Here is a 21,502-nt window from a genome sequence, read left to right on the forward strand (position 1 = left end):
CCTTGCCAAAGATTTTATTGTCTTGTTCAGAATCATTCTTCTACCAACATAAAGAAATACAGGGTCCTGAGCAACCTGATCTAGTTGAAGATGTCCCTGCTCACTGCAGGGTGGAGTTGGACTAGATGACTTTTAAAGGTCCCTTTCAACCCTAACAATTCTATGGAATACATCTCTCCAACTATTAAAACATAACCCCTGAAAGGTCATCTTCCTTCTGGTTGCAAAGCAGTGAATTTAATAGGTCTCTTTGTTGATTGAGAGCATCTGAAGGAGCCCAGGAACCAGACCTTCATCTCTACGTGGTTGCATGCGTGAGCTGGGGCTCTCCTCCTGCCCAGGCACCCTGTCAGACTCTCCCAGACAGGATACCCAAATCAACAGGGCTGCAGTTCCCAGCTGAGCATCTGGCCCACATTGGTCTAACTTTATCAACTCTTTGGATCTGGCTAATATTAGAGACTAATAAAACTCATCTGTTTTGGAAATAAAGGTGAGCCAACAGTTAAATCTGCCATCAGTAAAATAATAAAAAAAAAAGGGTTAGAGGAAGCCTGAGAATGATTAATGCTGGGCCCAAACTAATCAGAAAACAAATACTCCTCAAAGCTACCATCAAGAAGAAGAGATCAGAGCCAACATTTTGATGCATGATGATGTAGAAATAACTCTGACTGAGAAATGTAACGCTGGAATCAATTTTATCCAATAGCGCAAACAATAAAAATCACAAGCCAAAGTCTACCCTGGATGTACACATGGGAGTCCCACTGGTTTCAGTCCTAGCCACACACATGCATCTGAGGGTGTGTTTTGGAACCCCAGGTCTTTAATCCGCAACCTCTACTAAGCTCAAATACTTCTTGCACTAAGGATGAGGGTTGCACAGCTGTAACTGAGAACAGAATTTGGCCCATTTATTGTAAGTGCTGTGTCTGAAGTGGGTTTTCTCCTACTAAAAAGCCTAACTTTTTAGGGCTGTGAAAAGTTATAAGTGGCATATCGTAAAAAACTTCCAGTCTGCAATATAAAATACACCCTGGAAAACTACTTAAATGAACCGAATCCATGTTCCAGAGTCAGGAAATGATCCTTTGTAGAAAAAGAATGAGGAAAGGCCCTTTCACTTTCTTTGACTCTGGACTGGACTGATGTCTTGTCTAGGTTTTTGACTTTTGAGTCCTTCACTACCCTTCTATCCAACATTACTGTCTCTGAACACATCTGACCCTTTGCTCAAACATAATTTTACTGCATCTGTTTCTCCCCTCTTTGCTTTGGCTCGCAACACTAGGAGGACAGATAAATAACCAACGATGTCAGAAACCTACATCATAAATCATTGGGAAATTGAGGTAATTTGAATAGTCTTGCTGAGTTCTGATATGCATTAACTACATGTGCAGCTTTAGGGAAGGCTGCGTGCAATTGCAAGTCATTAACCTGACGTGCATCCCACATCCCACGGTGAGCTCTGCAGAGCCTGACCCGGTGCTGCTGACCTTCAGGGAGTGTTCTCCAGAGTTCATGGCTCACACACTCAATGCTTAAATCCACCTGGAAAATCAAGCAGATTGTATTTTTCTTACGATTTCTATGCCAGTGTTTGGAAAACATAAATTATCACAAAAATTGTTAGCAAAACAAACAGAGGATTTCCAGGGGACCACAGAAATGTAGCTCTTTGCACAAGTTCTGCGTTTGCTTAGGGTCACTGGGAAATTCTAGTTTTTATGAGCTGAACTTTCCAAAGAAACAGCTAGGACAAGTATTGCAGTTAAAAGTCAATGGAAATGAGGTGTCCAACCTCTGGTTCTGCTCTCTAGTATTTTCCTGAGGACTTAGAAAACTATTACTAATAACACTAAGGAGACCCAAATCCCTGGCTGCTGGGGCTGTGAGTGCACACTCTTCAGGGGTCAGCTTCTGGCCGGGGTCAGCAGGGGGCTCTTCCAACCTGTGGTGGTCATGGAGGGCTCTCAGGAATGCTGGGGAGAGGCCACTTTCAGCCAAAGCAGGCACTTCAACCCTGCCAGAGCTTCCGCCGTGCAACTTGGTAGAAGTGTCCCAGAAGGATATAATCATCATAATCTTTAAAGGCCCTAATGACAGGCCAATAGATGCTCCCAGAGGCAAAGCACCCAACCTCTGAGAACATCTGTCCAGACCCCAGCTGACTCCCATCTTTGCGTCCTGCATCTTGGCCATGAGTAGACTTGTAGACTCCAAGAAAATCCCTCTGGGGCTGTGGGAAGCTTTGCATTTGTTTCAGCACAGTGGCATTTTAAAAAGGGGCCAATTTACTGTTCTGAGCAGGTTTGAATTTATTATGTGCAGAGAAAGAACAACTCTAGTGCAATAAGATACCATTCACCAAAAACCAGAAGATCAATTCCCACCAGCAGTTTGGGAGAAGGCTTTTCCCAACAAACAACTTACCTGCCATGGACACTGGCTCCACCTTTTTTCTAGAGTCAGACACACAAATTGTAACACAAAAATCATGAGTATATACATATTTTTGATCAAAGGTAAGCACTTGCTTCAGAGCACTGGATGTCTAAGTGACAGTCACATCCAACTGTTGAAGCTGTAGCCAATTGTCTGGGAAGCACTGGTAGATGTGCTGAAGAAAATTCATGACAAATCTATCAGCACATCCTGGGTTGCCCATTACAGTATTTCTGTCTTCTTTAAAGAATAAGAGAAAACTTGTTTCCATAGTAAACTGGTGTCTGTTTATGGAAGAAGAAAACACACATTGATATGTGACAGTTCGGCTCTTGGGCTGGAAATATGAGAAGTTGCAAATAGTATAACCTTTGATCAAATGACCAATGTTTGTAAAAATAAGATCTGTACACATTGTTCTTTCCGTCTCAGTGTCCTGAACTGGGCTACAAGTGGAATGGCAGCTTAGGCAACCACATTAACCTTTTTGGGGTTAAACTCCAGGAAGCTGAGAGACAAGAAATATAGCAAGTAAAGCAAAGTTAAACACAGCTGAGTTTTCACTCATTTCATGCCCACATCCACATGCATGCAGAGGCACCAAGTTCACAATAGACTGATTTTGCACTGATGAAACTTCAAGCAAACCTGAATGAGGGAATGACCTCTTCTTGCAAACCAAATCTTTCCATCATTTGACCCTGTTTGTGCTCCCAACCAAGCCTGCAGAAAATACACAGAGAACACCACTTCCTTTGCTGAAGGCCTGTGCAAATGTTTCTGATAAATTTATCTCACACTGCCCTGCATAATGGATGGTTCAAGTACCTTGGTGAGGCTTCTGAAAGGACTGACTGTCATCAGTTGATACCCCAGGTCTGTGTGCGTACAAAGTTGCCACAGAAGAGGCAAAAAGCTAAAATAGACACCACAGTATCTGATGAAAGATGGGCCATTTCTTATCGGACCCATTAAAATTCCAGTCTTGAAGAGAGAGGGGGCTGAATTGTCCCCTGGAATTTGCAGTCGCCACTCAGGGGAGTGTGGTATTCAATAAAATGGTAAATAGACCAGGAAATGCCAGATACATTTTTTATTACAGTGCTGTATGGCTGACTATTCTCTGGTTGATGCTGTATGACAACATTTCACTGATAAGAGCTTGGTCGGGTGGCTTTGCTTCTGCTTCCTGGGAGAATGGCTTTGAATGGAAAACAAGACTTGCCTTGTTTGAATTACCTGAGTAAACCCAGACATGTAAACAGACTTAGGTGAGGCCTTCTGCAGGAGGTGAATATCACTCTTGTAAATCACCAAAAGCTGTGGAATATATATTCCTGGCTCCGATAGAAGCCAACAAAAAAGAGAAAATTCACAGCTGGAACTTTAAACCTCTGTTGGTTGCTTTCATTTTGCTCTGTACAAATTCATTGCACAAATGAGAAATGAGCCTGTCTAATTACGTGAGTAGATTGTGGCAAGCCAAATGAGCAGAAGCTGGACATCCAGCTTTTTATTTCTTTGACACTGGGAAACTTTTCTCCAGAAGTACTCAAGCTAAACTTGACTCAGTTGGAGGAAAAACTTGGTCCTTATTTTGATTTTTACTTTGCAGACACTGACTAACATAATTTTGTTCAGCGGGACCTTCAACATTGATATACACATACGTGGAAAGGCTCTACTCTTTGGATATTTAGATAAAGATACCATATTTTCACTTCATTGCTGGAAAGGTGTTAAAATTTTTTCAAATGCACTTTCCAAATAAGCAGGCTTCTAGAAAAGAGATTCAAGTGTCTCTGCATACTAGTGAGTGTTAAAAATATACTGCTAAAGCCTTTTAAGATAGCTTTTATCCTTCCAAATCCATTACCTGCACCATTGCATTAACATCCATTAGTATTCCCTGTTTTCTTCCTGCCTACTGTTTTTATGACTGGATTCAGTTCACTCTGAACTTCTCCCCCATTACCAGAAGTTTTCCTTACTATGCTGACCTTCCAGAAGACGGCTTTTCATTATGGGTTACATTTCTGCAAGGTGTGAGATATTCTACAAACACATCCTTTTGCTGTACTGCAAATAGGTGCCATTGATTCAGCAATGACTTGTGTTGCTGCATGTGTTGCTGCATGATGACTTGTGTTGCTGCATGATGAGAAAAGATCTTTTCCTGATCTTGCTGAGTTTTTTAACATCCGAATTGTCAGAACACAGCCAACATACTAAGAAACAGAATAGTAATTAGAACACTTTCCCATCTATGTGCTAATAAAGTTAAATCAAAATCCTATGAAGGTCTGCCAACATTTCTTGCAGATTTCTACCAATTTTCCTACTAGTATATAGCATCTTACCAAAAAGTCAGCTATGCCCGTTGCTCTTTAAATGAACTTAGAGATCTTCTATGTGCAAGTTGTATCAATAATTTATTTACTTCCATTGTTCATTGGGAGTTCTCCAACCTTAACATCAGGACCAGTATTAGGCAGGTTTGAGGGAACATCAGCACTGAACCTTCATATGGTTCCTATTTACTGGAGAGCCAGAAGACACATTACATAATGTGTCCCAGATGTTAAGAAGGAGATGTCCACAGATGTAACAGATTCGATGCACACTCTCTGTAAACGCACAGGGTTAAACACCAAACCTACTTCGGTGTGTGTGCACAAGGTCATGGGTTTTAGAATGGCAGCTAAGTTCCCAAGTAACACTAACTGCAATACATGTTACTCACAGTGGAAGGGGGAAAGACTTTCCAGCATAAGTTCTTGTAAGACACTTGAAGGAGAACAGAAGACAGGTTTGGCCTAGGTTGGGGACAATATGCCCCTACTGTGTAGACACTACTTGTACATGAGTGATGTCACCACTTCCAAATCTGATTTGAGTTGTTCTAAATGAATGACGACCATAATCACCATGAGCTGGCAGCTAATTCAAACCAGAGGAATATGCATTTAGAGAGAGGCGGGACAATTACATAGTACAAAGACCCTTGCATGGCATAACATAGTTTATGAACAGCTGGTAGATAATAGCTTTTTTAAATAAACACTGTCTAGATGCACAATCCAGATCCCTCACAGCTCTTGGAATCTCAGTGGCTGCTGCTTTATTTTCCCGGCCAGTTGCAGCTAGAGACTCAGCAGGATGGCAACAAATTGACTGCTGGTTGCAATTAGAGAAGCCCAGTGAGGTGGCATCCCCATTAGTAGGTGACCTCTCTTGCTACTAAGTTTGCTTTAAAACAGCAAAAAATCTCAGCAGAAAACACTGTGACACTTCCCAGAACATTATCAGGACTCAGAGAGGTGGGAAGAATTTTTCTATATAAATTACTTTTCCAGTCTAAGTATGCTTCATCTAAGAGACTGTCATTATGAGCTGCAGGGTGATCCTTGCTCATAAGCCCTGTGACTAAACTTTGTTTTGACATCCCCCCTCTAAACATCATTTATCTGAGACAAAGCAATCCACGAGTAGCACAGCTGGTCAGGTAGACTTCTTACATTGATTTGGATGGATGAGAATTAAGCATCTGAAGCTCGGCATCTTCTGTAGGTGTCAACACCAGCTCAGCACAAAAGAACTGAGCCCCAGGGCAGGACCAACTTTTGCCCTCAGGCAGGACTCCACTGTTTGTGCTACATAGAAGAGGATTCCTCAATGTGATGGTGTGCCCACCCTAAGACCTATTGCCTTTCCCAAGAAGCAGAGACAACAGGAACCACAAGTAAGAACTGGCAGGGAAAAGGAGAAAACATGCCACATTAAATTAAACAGAATCCCACACCATTCCAGCTGCACAAAATTCAGGCCCTCAAGTTTTTTTCTAAGTAAAGATATTAATAGCAAAGACCAGCATTTTTGATGCAACTCTTTTTATGTAGAACAATATAGAGTCTGCTCTCATAAACACAGTAGGACACAAACCACTGGAGGCAACTTTTCTTCTCACAGCAGCAGATCTTTGCCAGCCAGCTCTCCAGCCTCTCAGGCTTCTCCCAGGACAGGCATCCATGCAACTTGGCTGTGCTGCAGCTCCGCCTCACTGCCTGTTTTCCGCATGCTCTCTCCTTCCTTTCCCACCTGAACTGTCTCTCATCTACCCACACATATTTCTTTCCCAAAATAATACCCAGACAAAGCCAGTCATCCCACAATGTTCAAATTCCTGAGCTGCCTTTGTTTTGGGTGGAAACATGTGCTTAGCAGTCTATAGCAGTATCTTCCGTGAAGGACAGTTTCCTGCAAGACATAATCCAGCTCACAGTACACCACAGACTGAGGCGCTGCATTCAAGCCTTTGCCCTGAGCTCTCTCCTTAAACATACTGCACATATTGATGCAATACTGGAGCTACATGTCCTCAATGTCATACTAATACCAGTGAAATTTACCGAAGTTTTCTGCCTTTTTTCTTTGAATTTGGCATTCAATACACATAACAGTTGTATTTGCAGAAGTGCTGTTAGGATCCTGCACCTGTGACAAAGAAAAGAAAAGCAGAAGTGCTGCATGAGAAAGAGAATATGGAAAATGTCCATGAATCAGTGCTGCACACATCCTCTGCCACATGGCAAGTGATTTCCCCTTCACCACCTCCTCCCAGCTGTGGCCCAGAATACAGCCAGGATAAAATCCTCTGCACCTCAGGGCAGTGAATGTGAATAAACTTCCTCCTCTCTTATGCGGGTTTATGTCTATTGGACACAAGACCAGGAGGCAATGGTCCTGTGCACCTCTGAAAGGTAAATATGAATCACATAAAGTTGCAGCAGATCCCACCTATGCCTGAACACTGGTAAGAAAGCAAGGTTTTATACCTTTGCTGCTTTGGCTTTGCAGCTGATGAAATCTGTGCTGGCAGTGGAATTGAGTCCTGTAATCCTTAGGCATTTTCTCCTGCCCTTTATAGGCCACCCACCAGCCACAGATGTCCTGTGAAGGTAAACCACATAGCTTTGAAAAAGCAGGGGGAGATGAAAGAGGAAATATTAAAGCAGTCTGAAAAGTTCACAGGTAAAGTATTTTATCGCACAAGTAGGAGTGTGGTGGGTCATTTACTTGGCACTTGTGACTGCAATGTCCCTGGGGAATCCCACTTTAATGTTATCATCCTGCAGCAGGGCTTCTCTTCAGAGTCCCATAAAAAACAGCAGGAAGTTCCTTGCATTCCAGGGCCAACAACTGTTAGATCACAACAGAGCACTGATGCCCTGGCTAAAGGATATTGGGAATGGGACATGGGCAGAGATCCAGATCCTGCCTGTGCAGAACTTCATAGACTTCTGTCCATTAGAGGACAGCAAAAGCAGTACAGGGATACGAGCTAGGCTGAGAGACTGAAGCCAAAAACATTCTTGTCCCTTGATGACTGTCAGTGCCAAAGGATGTGGCTAGACAAGCTTACTTGCTCCATTGTCTGAGTGGTCTGCCATGAAGTCCAAAACCACCCCCTTATAAAAGCAACTGAGGCTTAACTGATACTGCTTCATGCTGGGTCAGTCAGCGTGGTCCCACTGCTCAGCTCCCTTCAAGGAGCAGTAGCATCCACAGACAACCTGTGAGAGCAGCCTCAGGAGTCTGGGAGGAGTCATATTTTTTCTGTGAATATTTGAAATAGTATATTTCTCTGAAAAGCAGTTAGAAAATGCAGCCAAGAAGCGGAAGGAAAGGATAGGATAGTTTTTTTCTTTAAGACATCTATATCTTTCAAGCTTGGCTGAACATGAAGACTTTGGAAAGGTAGGACTTTTGAAGTAACAATGAGAGCCATTATAGACTTTTAATATCAATATTTTCCATACCTCAGCTTGGGTATAAAGTGTAAGAGAAATGACAGGACAGCTAGGAGAGGCTGGCTTGGTCTCAGCACGCTTCAAAGAGAGCATACAAACAGCTTGGATCTACACATACATCCCTCTAATTCACTTGAGTACTGGAATTTTGCCCCACTCTGCTAAAATATTACTTCAGTGCTCAGGAGTAGAATCTGTATTGCATTTTGAAGCTATAAAAAGTAGTTAGGACTTGAATTTTGAGAAAGTGCCTCCTTATAGGCACAAGCAAGAGGGCAGAAATGATTTTATCAAGCTAAAGGCTGGGGATGTAAATCTGCTGTGAAAGGGAAAATGGAGAAACTAAAAGTTTTGTCTGAAAACGGGTCTCATTCCAACATAACCAATTCCATCCTGACCCAGCATCAGAAAGTGGTTTAATAAACCACAGCTGAAGTGGGAAGCAGAATTTTTCAGGTTTAAGGACATGCTGTCACCATTCCATGAGGCTCAGGAGATTTGCATCAAGTTTTCAAGGGACACCCTTTCCTCAGATCACTTGCTCCAGCCCAGCACAGCTCATGCTAACAAGACTAACAGTTAAAAACAGATAACAAAATGTTGGTTGATGTTGCCAGGGAAATAAGTTACAGGGTTATGGTCTTAATTTTACAGGCTGTATCTGCATATAGATCTATGCATCTTTCCAGAAGTATCTATAAATATATAGATGCATCAGACTCAATTTCATTTAGCCTTTATCTCTCCTTTTGGTAATTTCAGGCCAAAGAAATATATCTTGAAAACTTAATTTCTACTTTGAGAAATCACACTTGATTTAGAAAGGATGTGCTTTGTTCTGGGGTAATCTCTCCTGATTCTGCTGTGCCAAAGCAGCATTCTCAGACTCCAGGTCTTGTTGCAGTGTGGCACCTCTCGGCAGGTGTTGTGGATGTGAAAGACAGAAAGCTCTTGTTTACTCTGGATTCCTTTGCCCTCTCAGCCTCTCACAGACTGAGCAAATGGAGGAAAACACAACCTCTGCTGGAACAAAATGTCCTTGTAGAAACAACACATCTTCCTAACTTTAAGCATTTGCTAATTAAGGCTATGCCAAGGAAACAAGGCCTGTTCTTTCTAATCTCCATAGAAACGCTCAGTCATGCTTCCTTCCTAACCCACTGCAGGCATGTCAGCATGCACCAGCAAGCCTTACTGGCTGGTCCAGGATTTTTTAGACAACACTATGTCTGAAATATGCAGGGAGGATTTTTTTTTTTAAAGTGTTTGTTGTTTTATTTATAGGCACAATTATCAAGAAATTCAGTTGATCATTCTACCTTTCCTGTTTATCACGTATTACAATGGGTAACCTGGGGTGCTGAAAGCTCTCTGAAATTCCTGGCAATCCACAGATGTGTGCATGCATTCCCATAATATTTGACTAAAGCTAGGACTAAAAGTTTCAACCATGGAAAGGCTCTTTATAGCAGATGTTAGTCTTTTTTTGTTAGAAAACTGGGTTATGTAATTATTTGTCAGATTGAGATATTTTTTGCCTCAGAGATTCCAGTTAGAAGCTAACTTGAAGTCCTAAATGACATTTGAGATGTTGCTTGCAGTTTGATGGCTGGAAATATGATGACAGCACTAAGTAACTGTAAAGGCCACTCCACCATCTTCCAGCTCAATCTAGGAGCTAATGGGACCTCCCCACCTCTTGTCCTTGCAGCTGTTTGACAGTCTGTCATTTGCTTGTGGGAGACTTCTGCAAATCTCTTTGGATGTGTGTGACAGGATAAGGAGCTGCTGGGTGTGCTCACTCCTGTGACTGCCTGTCCTCTGGAGAATGCCTTCCTGCAGTGCATCCATGGGGATGCCTGCTCTCAGGACACACACAGCCTGGCCTTGGGGAGACCTTCAGGTGTCAGGCACACTTACCATTAGGTCCTTTCCTCATAGCCAGAGGAATACCATAATGTTCAGGACAGTCAATAATGCTGGCACTGTGCTTTGGAGCTCCCTGGCTTCCCTGTGCCATGGACACCAGGATTCTACTCTTTACCTACACCAGCAATGGCTCCTGCACGTAGCTCTGGGAGTCATGGTGTGAGCACCAGGAGTGAGAAGGATCTCTGCTGCCAGACAGGGCATCTCATTTGCCTTAAGCTCTAATGCAGTGGAGTTCTCCATATACCAGTGACTGCTCTGCAGCCACTGTGTGCTGGATTTTTCTTCCTTCATGCAAGTTCTTGGAAAATAACTTGTGTGCCCTCATTCTGAGTTCATTCATTCATTCATTCATTCATTCATTCCTTACCTCTTTCTTTCCTTTTTGGGAATGGCTTTTTAGTTGGCCTGTCTCACAGTAGCAGTTTACTTAGCATCTGGGAGAAGTTCTAAAGAAAAAAGGAAAAAAAAATCCATTCCAGGAAGCAAGACTTGTGTAAGGGATATGAATTCCGTATCTGCTCCCTGACTAGCATTTCAAATCCATCTTAATAACAAAGCAACTGCAGTCTATTTGCATTTTATAAAAACAAAATGTGAAATCCTAGCCTAATGCTTTGAAATCAAATCTAAAAGCTCACAAATTCCATGTGTCGTGCTAATCTGAAGGCTCTGCCTACTATAAACATTTCTGAATCCACAAATGCATTTCATGTTGCCTCTGCCACACTTCAGTGGAAGAAGAGAGGGAGAGAGGAAAACCTTTCTCTGCAGCACTGAAAGTAATCAGCCTTACAGTAATCAGCCTTAATTGTAAACAAATCTTAATTGTAAAGATGTTTTTAAAAGGAAAAGGGTAAAATAGAGCTTTATGACATCAACAACAGGATTATCAGGCCATTGGATTTTTAAATTCTATTGTCTAGTTAAATTAGCCAGCTCCCTCCATCTTTCCAATGACGGATTTAGCCAATTAACATGACTTTAACATAAACTTTATGGTGTATAGATTAGTGTTTCCAAACCAATTAAACAATGTTTAGGAGGTAAGTGCAATTAGGCTACATCTCGGTCCTGATGGTATTTGTAATTGGAGCTTCAACCTGAAAGACCAAAGGCCAGATGCTTAGCAAAGCACAGCTGGCAGTAAGATAATTAAGTTACATCACATGATGCTGGCTGCCACTTGGGTTTAATCCAGAACTTTAGCTTTACGCTAGAAAAATTACTTTAATTACTCACTGTGAAAGAAGAACACGTCCCTCACTGGCTGCTGGTAAATCATAATATGCACCCTTAAGATCTAAATCAACAAAATTCATCCAAAGCAGAGAGAAAGAGCATTGATGCTGAGTCAGACCTGAAGTCCAAGCCATCCCCTGCAATGCCCATGAGAACACTCAGTAGCAGATGCTTGGGGACATCCCTGCCAGCTGGTTTCAGTGGGACTTCAGATTGAGGAAAGGCTTATTTATGACCTAGATGCCAGGGAGCTGAAGGGCCAGTGTAGAGTGCATGGGCAGAGCAAATGCAAACAGGGAGACTTCTGCTGCTTTGCCCTCTGCCATTTCCTCCAGGGGTTTAAGATTAATCTTAATTAATAAGGTTATGATCTTAGCTTAAAAGGCCACGAAGCTGTGGGACTGGGTATTTCCACATTCAGCGGCCTGTGGTGGTCATTACCCTAGTCCTTGAATGCCTTAAAACCTGTGAGCAACTCTGACGAGACTAGAAAACTTCATGTACATGGATAAGGTCTCAAACAACATGAAAAGATGGCCACTTATTTCTACGTACAACAGAGAAGTTGTAGTGAACTGTCATTTTTAATGGATGCTTAACAAACTAGGTGCTTGGCTGTGAATTTCATTATTGTTTAGGAGACCATCAGCACTTCTTCCTTTCTCCCACAGGAGCTGTTGAGATCTACAACGTAAGCACCAAAGAGATGAGAAGCCAAGGAAAGGGCAGGAAAAGACAGAAATGTATGTATAGCAGAGCTGCAAAACTTTTTTTTACTTTTCACTTGATTGTATTAATATATATGTGCTTACAAAGTTTGGGATTAATCTCGTCCAGCTTTGTATATCTAAGAATTATGCAAGTTTCCCTTAGCAGTAGAGAAAAATAAGTACCCCCAGAAGGCATTGTATCCCAGCTATCTCCAGTGGAATGGGGTGACTCACCCTCCACAGACGGGGAGGATTTCTGGGGAGAGATTTTAAAGAGCCTGGGATGACCATATTTCAGTTAGTGTGACAAACCCCACCCAAAGAGACCAAAACTATGAGTCCTAAAGAACAAGTCAGTGATTAAAGTGAGTAGGAAACTGCAAAGGAGAGCAGAGCCTTGCAGTAAGTGACGTGACAGCTCACTTCCATCTATCTCCCCATTCATTTGCTTGTCTGCAGCATTAAACTGCTGTTAAGACACAGCCTGGATCCTTACCCCGTGTTGGCTGAGCAAGCTTTTGAGGTGAATGGGAATTTTTTGGAATAAGGGTAAAGATAATACTAAGAATGCACATCTGGATTCCTTCCTGTGAGAAAAATAGGAATGGACAATCTTACTTATCCTTTGCTACAACAGATGAATGTCATCACCCCCTAAAACCTACCTACAACAGGACAAGTAAAAAGAATTCACAGTCTTTGAGCCAAGCTTGGACTACTCTGTTCCTGGAAGCAAAAGTGGCTCCTTTTAAGATTAAAAGTGCATTTTGCACCCTTCAGCTTAACACAGGAAATATGTTTTTAGAAAGGTTTTTAGAAAACAGCATCAGCCTTGGGCAATATGTGTATTTGGAAGGTGCTCTAGCATATGCCTTTGCTGAGACCTTGCTTTCTTCTTACCATATTTACTCAGAGCTTTCCTCTTCTTTTTATCCCAGCTCATTCTCACTTCTGCTTTTCCCCACTGTATTCTTGCAGTGGGTTGTGTTGGAGGTCAGGTAATAAGATTATGATTCTTCCAGCCATGAAACTACTTGGTGTCTGTTCACTGTATGTTCTTTTTCTTCTTCCCTCCTTCTCATGATCTCATGCTCACATGTGACTTTGGTCTCCAAATCTTTTTTGGCACCATGAGGTCTGCACTTACCCTTAATCATGCTCCTTATCATGTTGATTTATTTTGAACATGTAATGATGATGCAAGCTTCTCTTCAGGTCTTTTGCAGAAAGCTCCCTTTGGATATCCATTCTTGAAAATTACTTTTTTCATGATAGCTCAAATTCATCTGTGGCCTCTAAAGAAGATGAACCTATTCCTATGCAATAAAACTGGTATTACAAAGCCTTAGTGCAACTTCACTGATTTCACAGAATTACAGCAGGGAAGAATTTAGATCCCCTGGGTTTATGCTACTCCAGACCACAGCTTGGTATAACTCATTTATTGTTTTGAAACCCTCTGATGTAATTTGTGAGTCCGTACTTCATGCATTTATCTTGAAAGAGTTTGCCCTACCCCACTCTGAGTGTCTAGAAAAGCTCATTGTTTCGAAGGCAAAAGTCATTAGTGACATTTTCGTAGGAAAACGTCTTTCTAGACTAATTCAGTTTTATCATTATGATTTGAATAAGCTGACAGCAACCAAAGATGGTTTGGGGCAATCCTCTGTTTTAGAAAGCAGTGTGTAGGTAGATGGCAGATAGGTTGGTTTATTCTTTCTGAAGGTATTTATTGTCTCCCTTACTTGCACAATTGATTTGTAATGTGACTGTCTGCAATAACAAGGGCCTGGTGGTGAGCTCAGAAGCAACTCATTACCTGTGTTCTCAGGTATTTCTTTTGTGGAATATTCCCTTGTGTGACCACAGAACTATTATACTACAATGAATTCCTAATTAGAAGTAAACATGCATCTAAGAGAAATTTCTTTGAACCTGTTATCTGAGTTATTTTGCCTTCAAACCTTAAGACTTACATACATGTTTCTGCTGTTCCCATTTTAAGGCAGTGCTTAAAATGAAGCATGTGAGATGTAGAACAGCAGCTTTCAGGTTGTTATCTATTGACAAGGATTTAGATGGATGCTTCATCTTGGAGACCCAGATATGCTTAGCAGATATGCATGGACGGACTCTGATAAGCAGCCAGTGACTAACCCAGGATTTCTCTGTGGTATGATGGCATCCCCACTGTTCAGGGTGGAAGGATCCTACCTGCCCTGCTCTGCTCAGCCTGCTCTACTGCAAAGATCTGATGCAATCAGACTAATGCAAGACAGCCTTTGCAGCAGATCTAAGGCAGAAGGCTGCTGGCTCACTTTTTGGACAAAAAGCACACAAAGCACAGAAATTAGCAGAGTGATGCTTGTAGAAATGGCTAAGGGTGTCATTGCACCAGATGTATTAAAGGAAAGGGGATTTTTGTTGTACTTTCTGAATTGGTACAGACTTGACCTCAGGGTCCAGTCAGTGTTACCTCCCATGGCTGAGAAAGGGGCTGCTGAATGCAAAACCTCTACTCTGGTGGTCCCCACGCCCAGAGCATCACCCACAGCTAAAGACCCAAATCCCAGGGACCTTCCTGAAGCAAAACTCTGACATGCTGTAGTGGCCATGAAAGCTGGCAATGACTTCTTATTGTTGAATGCTTTGGGACACCTCAAATATGAATGAAGCTATATAAAATTCAATTCTATTGTAAAGAAAACAGCTGTCATGAATTAAGGTTACATTCAGCTTTTGAGACGTGGACAACTGTCCAGTAGGGAATGAACAGAAAACTCAACCCATTTAACTCTAAGACGGAGATTTGTCTTCTCTTTCCCAGAAAACAAAACCCCAGGGATTTTAAATCTATAAACCATGTGTAGCATATCACCCAAACAATTTCTTTTGAGGTTTGAAAAACCCCTTGCTGCTAATTGTTGGTTATAGATGGTTTGAAAGAAAAATGTAGTTTTAATGCTGGGTTTAATTAAAATGCCTTTAATAACAGTCATGGGTTTTGCAGCACAAGTGCTATAAGGCCAAATCCTGCTTTTGCAGTGAGTTGAGTTCAGAAGAACTAGATGAGCAAGCAACCCAAGCCAGATTTGGGCCAAACTTTGCAAAACTCTTTTGCTTTTAATGTGACAAAAGTCTGCGTTCCCAATAAGAACATTTTTCTGGAAAGGAGCAGAATTACGGTTTGAACTTTATCATTTCCTCTTCTACAAAACAATAGGGGAGAAAAGGAACCTTTCCAATTTTTCACCCCTTTAATTAATAAGACATTCTTTAGTGTGTGACAGGAAAAATATGTGATGAATGTACTTGATATGTTATGATTAATAGCGGTCTAGGGAGGTTTTAGAGACATGAGACGCCCCATAAACACAGAATTAATACCAAAGTGAACATTTTTATAATGTCCATTTTGGCACTCTCCCTGACCTAAGATGTTGGTAGCTTTATATATCATTTAATTAATGCTTCAAAAAAATAAAATGCAAACAGCTCTTTTCAAACCATAACGATTCATTGTATGACTTATGTGGGTTTGAACTGGCACAGTTAGTCAAAACATTCCTAGTGCCACTTTATTTCCATAAACCATTTGTATTGTAAACTTTACTAGAAATTTCTGTGCCAGGTTTGAAGGGTTCAGGCAGAGGGCACTTTGAATATAGGAGCTGAATGTAGCCTGCTTAACAAAATTATTTAACAGTGTAATTAGTAATAATTAGAGAAAGAGAGGTAAGCTACACTAGAGGTATCTCTTACTTCTAACTAGAGTCTGCAGTGTCTCTCGTCAGGTCTGAAAACACTGGCCCTGACTAACCTCTCACACTGGTGAAAATTACAAATAACTAGTGGTGTAAAGAGTAGAAAATAGTAGGAAAAAAAAGGTATCTTTTGGTCCACTGTCCATCTCTTGCATTGAAGGTGGTGTAGGTGGTATCTTCCACTTGGTTGTGTCTGGAAAGGTCCTTGAGTCAGGGCTGTTTTGGGTACTCTGCTGAGCTGATGGTAGATGCAGTCAACCATTGAAGAAAAGCCAGCTGGTACGTGGATATAAACCCAGAAGGATGGGATTATACATGGTCAGTGAATGCCAGTCTGGAGCAGAACACAGCAGCAGTGGATCAGTGCAGGATGAGAGCAAGCCCAGGGGGAGTCACTTGTTTGAAACCCTGAGGTGGCCATGGAGCTGAGCTGAGGAGTGCTGATAACAAGAGAAAAATGCTCTATGTGCTACAGGCCCATTGTTTCTGAGCACCCAGGCCTAAAGACCATGGTTGTAAAAATGGAAAGATACTCAGCAACCTTCCCCAGCCTCTGAAGGAGAAAATGGAAAGGAGGAAAATTAGGAAGTTCATACTGAAAGCAATCACATGAATGATGGCACTGTTAGAGAAAGGACAGCTTCTCGCTCACTTGCTAGACCAGTGAAAATTAAGGGATAACTCAAATGTCCAAGTTGTTCCTGAAAAAAAGGAAAACAGAATATGTAGCTGAGGATCGTAAATCACCTTTCACCAAAAATCTAAGATGGTTTGTCAAGGATGAGAGAACAGGGATATTGAAGTGCTTGTGATAAAATATATATTTTTGGACAAACCTGAGATGGAGTAACATTATATGCTATACTGTAAGAGACCAGAAAGGAGTAAGCATTCACAAAGCATGGATAAAATTATTTGGAGTACATGTACAGTCTGTTACGCTATGCCAAAATATAGGATGAAAAATAAATATTAATATTAAGGGTAAGGTCCATGTTTTCCTGACTATGATAGTAGACAATTTTCTTTATCAATTAAGATAAACTTCATTGAACAAGAGGGCACCCTTAATTACACTTTGTTTTTATAAGTGATAAGAAATAAAAACTTGTTTCAGGTGGATCGTGGGTTGATTCAGTTTAAATACAATTTAACTGTAAACAAAGGCAGTTTTGTAATTAAGGTTTTAGATTTCAAATGGATAAAGGCTCAGAAATGAAGGTACCTCATTAGTGAGCTATCCAAAAGAAATCAAGGACCTGAATGCAGAGGAAACATAGAATTACTCAAAGTCAAAGGGATGAAGCCTATCTGGACTCTGTATCATAAGCAAAGGAAAAATCTTTGTAAATTTGTGAGGAAGCACTCTGGACAGAAAGTGGTAAATATCCACCTTGAAGAATATATTGAGGTTTTTAAAAAAGTCTTCTCAGGATGGGAAATTGAATGATCAGCAAAATGAGCTACATTAGATGTCAGGAAACACACAGGTGAAGTGAGAATCAGTGAAATTCAATCTGAATTACACCTTGGGGAAAAAAACTTGAGACAACAAGCAAAAAGCTGTTTAACTACATGTATAATATTGAAGAAAAAGTAAAGCCCTACTGGAGTGAAGATGGTAGAGAAATCAATGGTAATTCAGGTAAAGTTTCCAAACTCTGCCTTGTTTTTAAGAAAAACAGTGAAATGGAGTAGGGTGGATAATGGAAGTGAGAGCCTCAAGCTGAAAATACACACAGCTGATGTTGAAGCAGAAATCTCCAAACCAGACAATCTCTCTCCTGTAACTGTGAAAGACCTGGCACAAGAAACTGAGGGTTGAGTATTAATGTTTGTATTGGTTACACTGGATTGGCATCATGCATTGCAGTTGAGCATAGCTAATGCAGTCTTTGTGAAAAGATGGAAGTAGCCCATTGACAACTAACTCGACTTCAGTAGAGTACAAAACATAGGTACGAATTTGAAAGGAAGTATAAGTCGAGAGAAATATAAATCAATAGAAAATGGAGCATGGCTTTAACAAAACTGAATCATGAAAGAACAAGCAAGTATATTTCTTAGATGATAAAAATGCTTTTGTAGACAAAGGAAATGCAGCATTTAATCTGAATTTCAGGTAAACATTTGATATGAAGCCGTAGGGAAAAAGGTTACATTATGTGCAGAAGCTGAGAATAAGTATAATAACTGTAAGTCAACAGGGAACTGCCTAAAGGGCACCTCTCAACAGCTTCTGTTGAAAAGGAAATTATCAGGTGGGAGGAAATCTATTGTTTGATGGATTGACCTTAAGACCTATTCACTTAATAGTTTCATTAGTGACCTTGGCATGGAAAAAAGTAGCAAATGAGAGATATTTACTGATGACATAAAACTGGAAAGCATTAAAAGAATTGGAAAGAAAGAAATAGATAACCTTGGGGACTGGTGCACTAGAAGTGAGATCATGTGTAACAGAACTGAGAGCAACACCCTTGCACAGAGGGAGCAAAGACACAGGTCTGCCTCCATCTGTCTGGCTAGTTTGAACCTTCAGAAACAGGGAATACTCTTTTCTTTCCTGCTCATCTATTATCAAGAAAGAAGCACTGAAACTGATAATAATTAAATGAATGGTTTCTCAAAAGGGTGGAGAGACTACTTCCCGAGCAAATGTAACGAGGCTCACTTAGGTCATCAAGGTGAAGCTGGAGAAGAGGTGGGATTGTTTCCCCTAAGTACACTGTGGGTGTGGAGAGGAAACCAGAGCATCAGAGCTGTTAGAGCTGACGGACAGTTCTGGCACAAGAGCTGTGTACACTGCTTCCTACACAGAAATGTGAATTTTTGGAGCAGTTTCCCACTAGCTGTATTTGAAGGAAAAAACCTCACTAGCTTGTTATGAATCAGTTTATGCAATTAACTCTACTTCCACCAGCTGCCTGATGTATCTGGCCTGAAGGCTCACAGCCTGCAGGATCTCTTCCACTCCTACTCTCTAGAGCTGCAGCCACACGCATCTTCACAGCTGAGGTTCACTTGCAGTTTTTTTCTGACAAATTCAATGTAACTGATGCATTTTATGACCCATCATCATAAGTATTTGAAACACCTTGAAAATGCTGGCTTTGAAAGGAAGGTGGGAGACCTGCAGAGTGCTGTTTCCGCACTTTTGACAGTATTAGCCTCACCATAGGGATTTTAAGAGTTAACCAATCTCAGAAACACTGAATTTGAAAAAAGGAGCAGGGAGGGTGTGGGGTTGGAGAGAGGAATTGTCAAAAGAAGGCAAGTTAGAGTAAGACCTTACTGAGCCCTGTCCTCTCAAATTTCCTGTGCTTGACACATCATCAGGATGATGTCAAAGTGACTTAACCAAGTATGACACTTCATTCCAATAATGTGGCCAAGCAGAGGAAATTTGAAAGGATGTGGCTTATGGTACTGAAAACAATCATTTAGAGAAATGCATGACTGCTGTTTTTCAATTTAAATGAATTTTAAGCTCTTTCTCTCCTCTCCTAAACACATATTGCACCACTTGGAGTATTTGCATTGCTGCTGAGCTTGCCAAAGGTTGTTAAAACGGCTTTACTGTGATTAAAAAGGGAGCCCCTAGTTCTGATGTGGGGACTTCATCATACTTGGTGTTGGGTGCTATAGTATCTGTGGCATGAGTAACCGCTAAAAATACAAATTTGAATTCCTTTTGTTATTGTTATTAATTTTGATACTATTAACTTGTAACAGTAACACCAAGCAAGCAAGCCCTGTGAGCCCAGAAGCCCCCCTTGTGAGCCCGCTCACTTTGCAGCCCTTCTCCATAACTCTGGCCAAGCAGTTGGTGCTGGGGGTGATGGGCAATCTCCAAATACTGTGTCAAGAGCCCGGGACAGAGGGGACTGGCTCCAGGACGCCCTAATTTTCTTCTGTGTGTAGGCAAGCAGCAATTGGTGTGGCCACAGGCAGCGTCTGCAAGGGCAGCTGACCTTTTCTCAGCCTGCAGCAATCCCCACTGAGCGCAGTGGCTTTTTGGGGGGTACCAGAGGTTTCTTGTGGTGGACAGATGGTGCTGTCTCTCTCTCTCCCAGATCCTCCTTGGGAATGTTGCATTAAAGCTTCTTCTCAACTTTGAGGGGCAGCATGCCTCATGACAATATGATGCAACATTTTCCAGAGCACCGAATTTCCTCAGAAGCATCATTTAAAAAAGAAAGCTCATTTTCAAAAATGTTTTAGCCATGAATAGGCTTCAAAAACATGAGTCACAGTTACAGCAGTGTCTCAGTTCCCAAGGCATGTCTGAAAACTCTAGCTGTTCTTTCATGGGTAATAGGGGAGAGAGAAGTATATCTATGATTTAGGGATACTTAGCTCAAATCTGGGTGCAGTAAAGTAATTTCTAGGAACAGAGGGACTGTTACATCCAAAAAACCATCTCAAACAACACCTTATATATCATCAGAAAGAACTGATTAGGTTTCATTTGCTCCTGAGAAAAAGGCCAGATAGATTTTAATATGTTAAGGGATAAATTAAAATAAAACAAAGATGAACATTTATTTTTGAAGGTGGAGAAAAAGGAAGAAAGAAATGCCCAAAAAATCAAATACTTACGTGTCTCAGTCACTAAAATACACAGTAACTATAGCTGTTAAAGAGGTCTGAGGACAAACATAGCTTCAGTACCTACACTCTTCTTAGTTAGAAACAGATAGTTTTTATTTAAAGAATATGAATCCTTTCTTTGCTTTGGCCAGTCTTTGTTAGATGCTGGTTTGCAGTTTCAGCTTCCACTGCTGATTTAAGCAAACAAAGCTTTATCTTAAATATGGTACATGATATTTTCTGGCAAGTCTTAAATCCTTGAATTCATCTTATCTCTATGGTGACAAGCCTACATTTGGAATAAACTATCATGGCTTTTCAGAGTGGAGGCGGTTTCAGATAAAAGCTGATGCCTCTGATTTATGGCAGTTCTCAGCTTCTATGGCTTGAAAAAGAGGAATGCCTGATTATTGGTTACCAACAGCTTTTCCAGGAATAACTAGTTTTGAGTAAAAAAATCCAACTGTAACTATGTGATCTGACTCAAAGCATTGCTGATTTACATGGAAAGATAGGTCACTGCTAAAGCCATATAGACACACATGTGCCATCTGTGTTTGAAGTAAAGTCCTTGTTGAGAGGAAGAAAGGGAAGGAAACAACACTGACCAGTCTAGAACTATGAAGAAAAATATTTTTCCCGTGTAATAACTTTTACAAATATCATTTGTAAATGTCTGCCTCGTGTATGCTCACTCCCACATGACAGTGGCCATGAGCTGTTGGCCCATTTATCTTTCTATTGAAAAGGGGGTGGTGTTCAATTCCCATTAACTCTGTTAAAAGAACACAGAAAACCCAACTGCTTAACAGAATGACATTTCCTTCTGAGAGCACAGCCCTGTTCTGGTGGCAAGACCATTCCATCTCTCAGCAGCTAGGTATCAACTGGCTTGCAATGCTTCCCTACCATCCGCAAAGCATCACAGTGAAATGTTGAAAGATGGATTTTTGTGTTCAGATAACACTGAAACTGGCTGCAGGAACTCTTTTAGCAGGTCTGA

General features: G+C 41.2%; 2 long non-coding RNA genes across 2 annotated transcripts in view; one reads left to right on the forward strand and one right to left on the reverse strand.

The window, feature by feature from the left end:
* Window positions 1-21,502, forward strand: part of LOC109146094 — an 81,427-nt gene that overhangs the window by 22,216 nt on the left and 37,709 nt on the right. Inside the window, exon 4 of the long non-coding RNA XR_005604641.1 lies at window positions 12,104-12,175. This is a non-coding gene — a long non-coding RNA (uncharacterized LOC109146094). The remainder of the gene's footprint in view (window positions 1-12,103; window positions 12,176-21,502) is intronic.
* LOC109146095 lies at window positions 6,384-10,646 on the reverse strand. Its single transcript, XR_002047892.3, has 3 exons — window positions 10,561-10,646; window positions 7,287-7,401; window positions 6,384-6,945 (listed from the first exon to the last, which is right to left on the reverse strand). It is a non-coding gene; the product is annotated as an uncharacterized LOC109146095 (long non-coding RNA).

This window comes from Corvus cornix, chromosome 1A (genome assembly GCF_000738735.6).
Source record: "Corvus cornix cornix isolate S_Up_H32 chromosome 1A, ASM73873v5, whole genome shotgun sequence".
Lineage (NCBI taxonomy): Eukaryota > Metazoa > Chordata > Aves > Passeriformes > Corvidae > Corvus > Corvus cornix.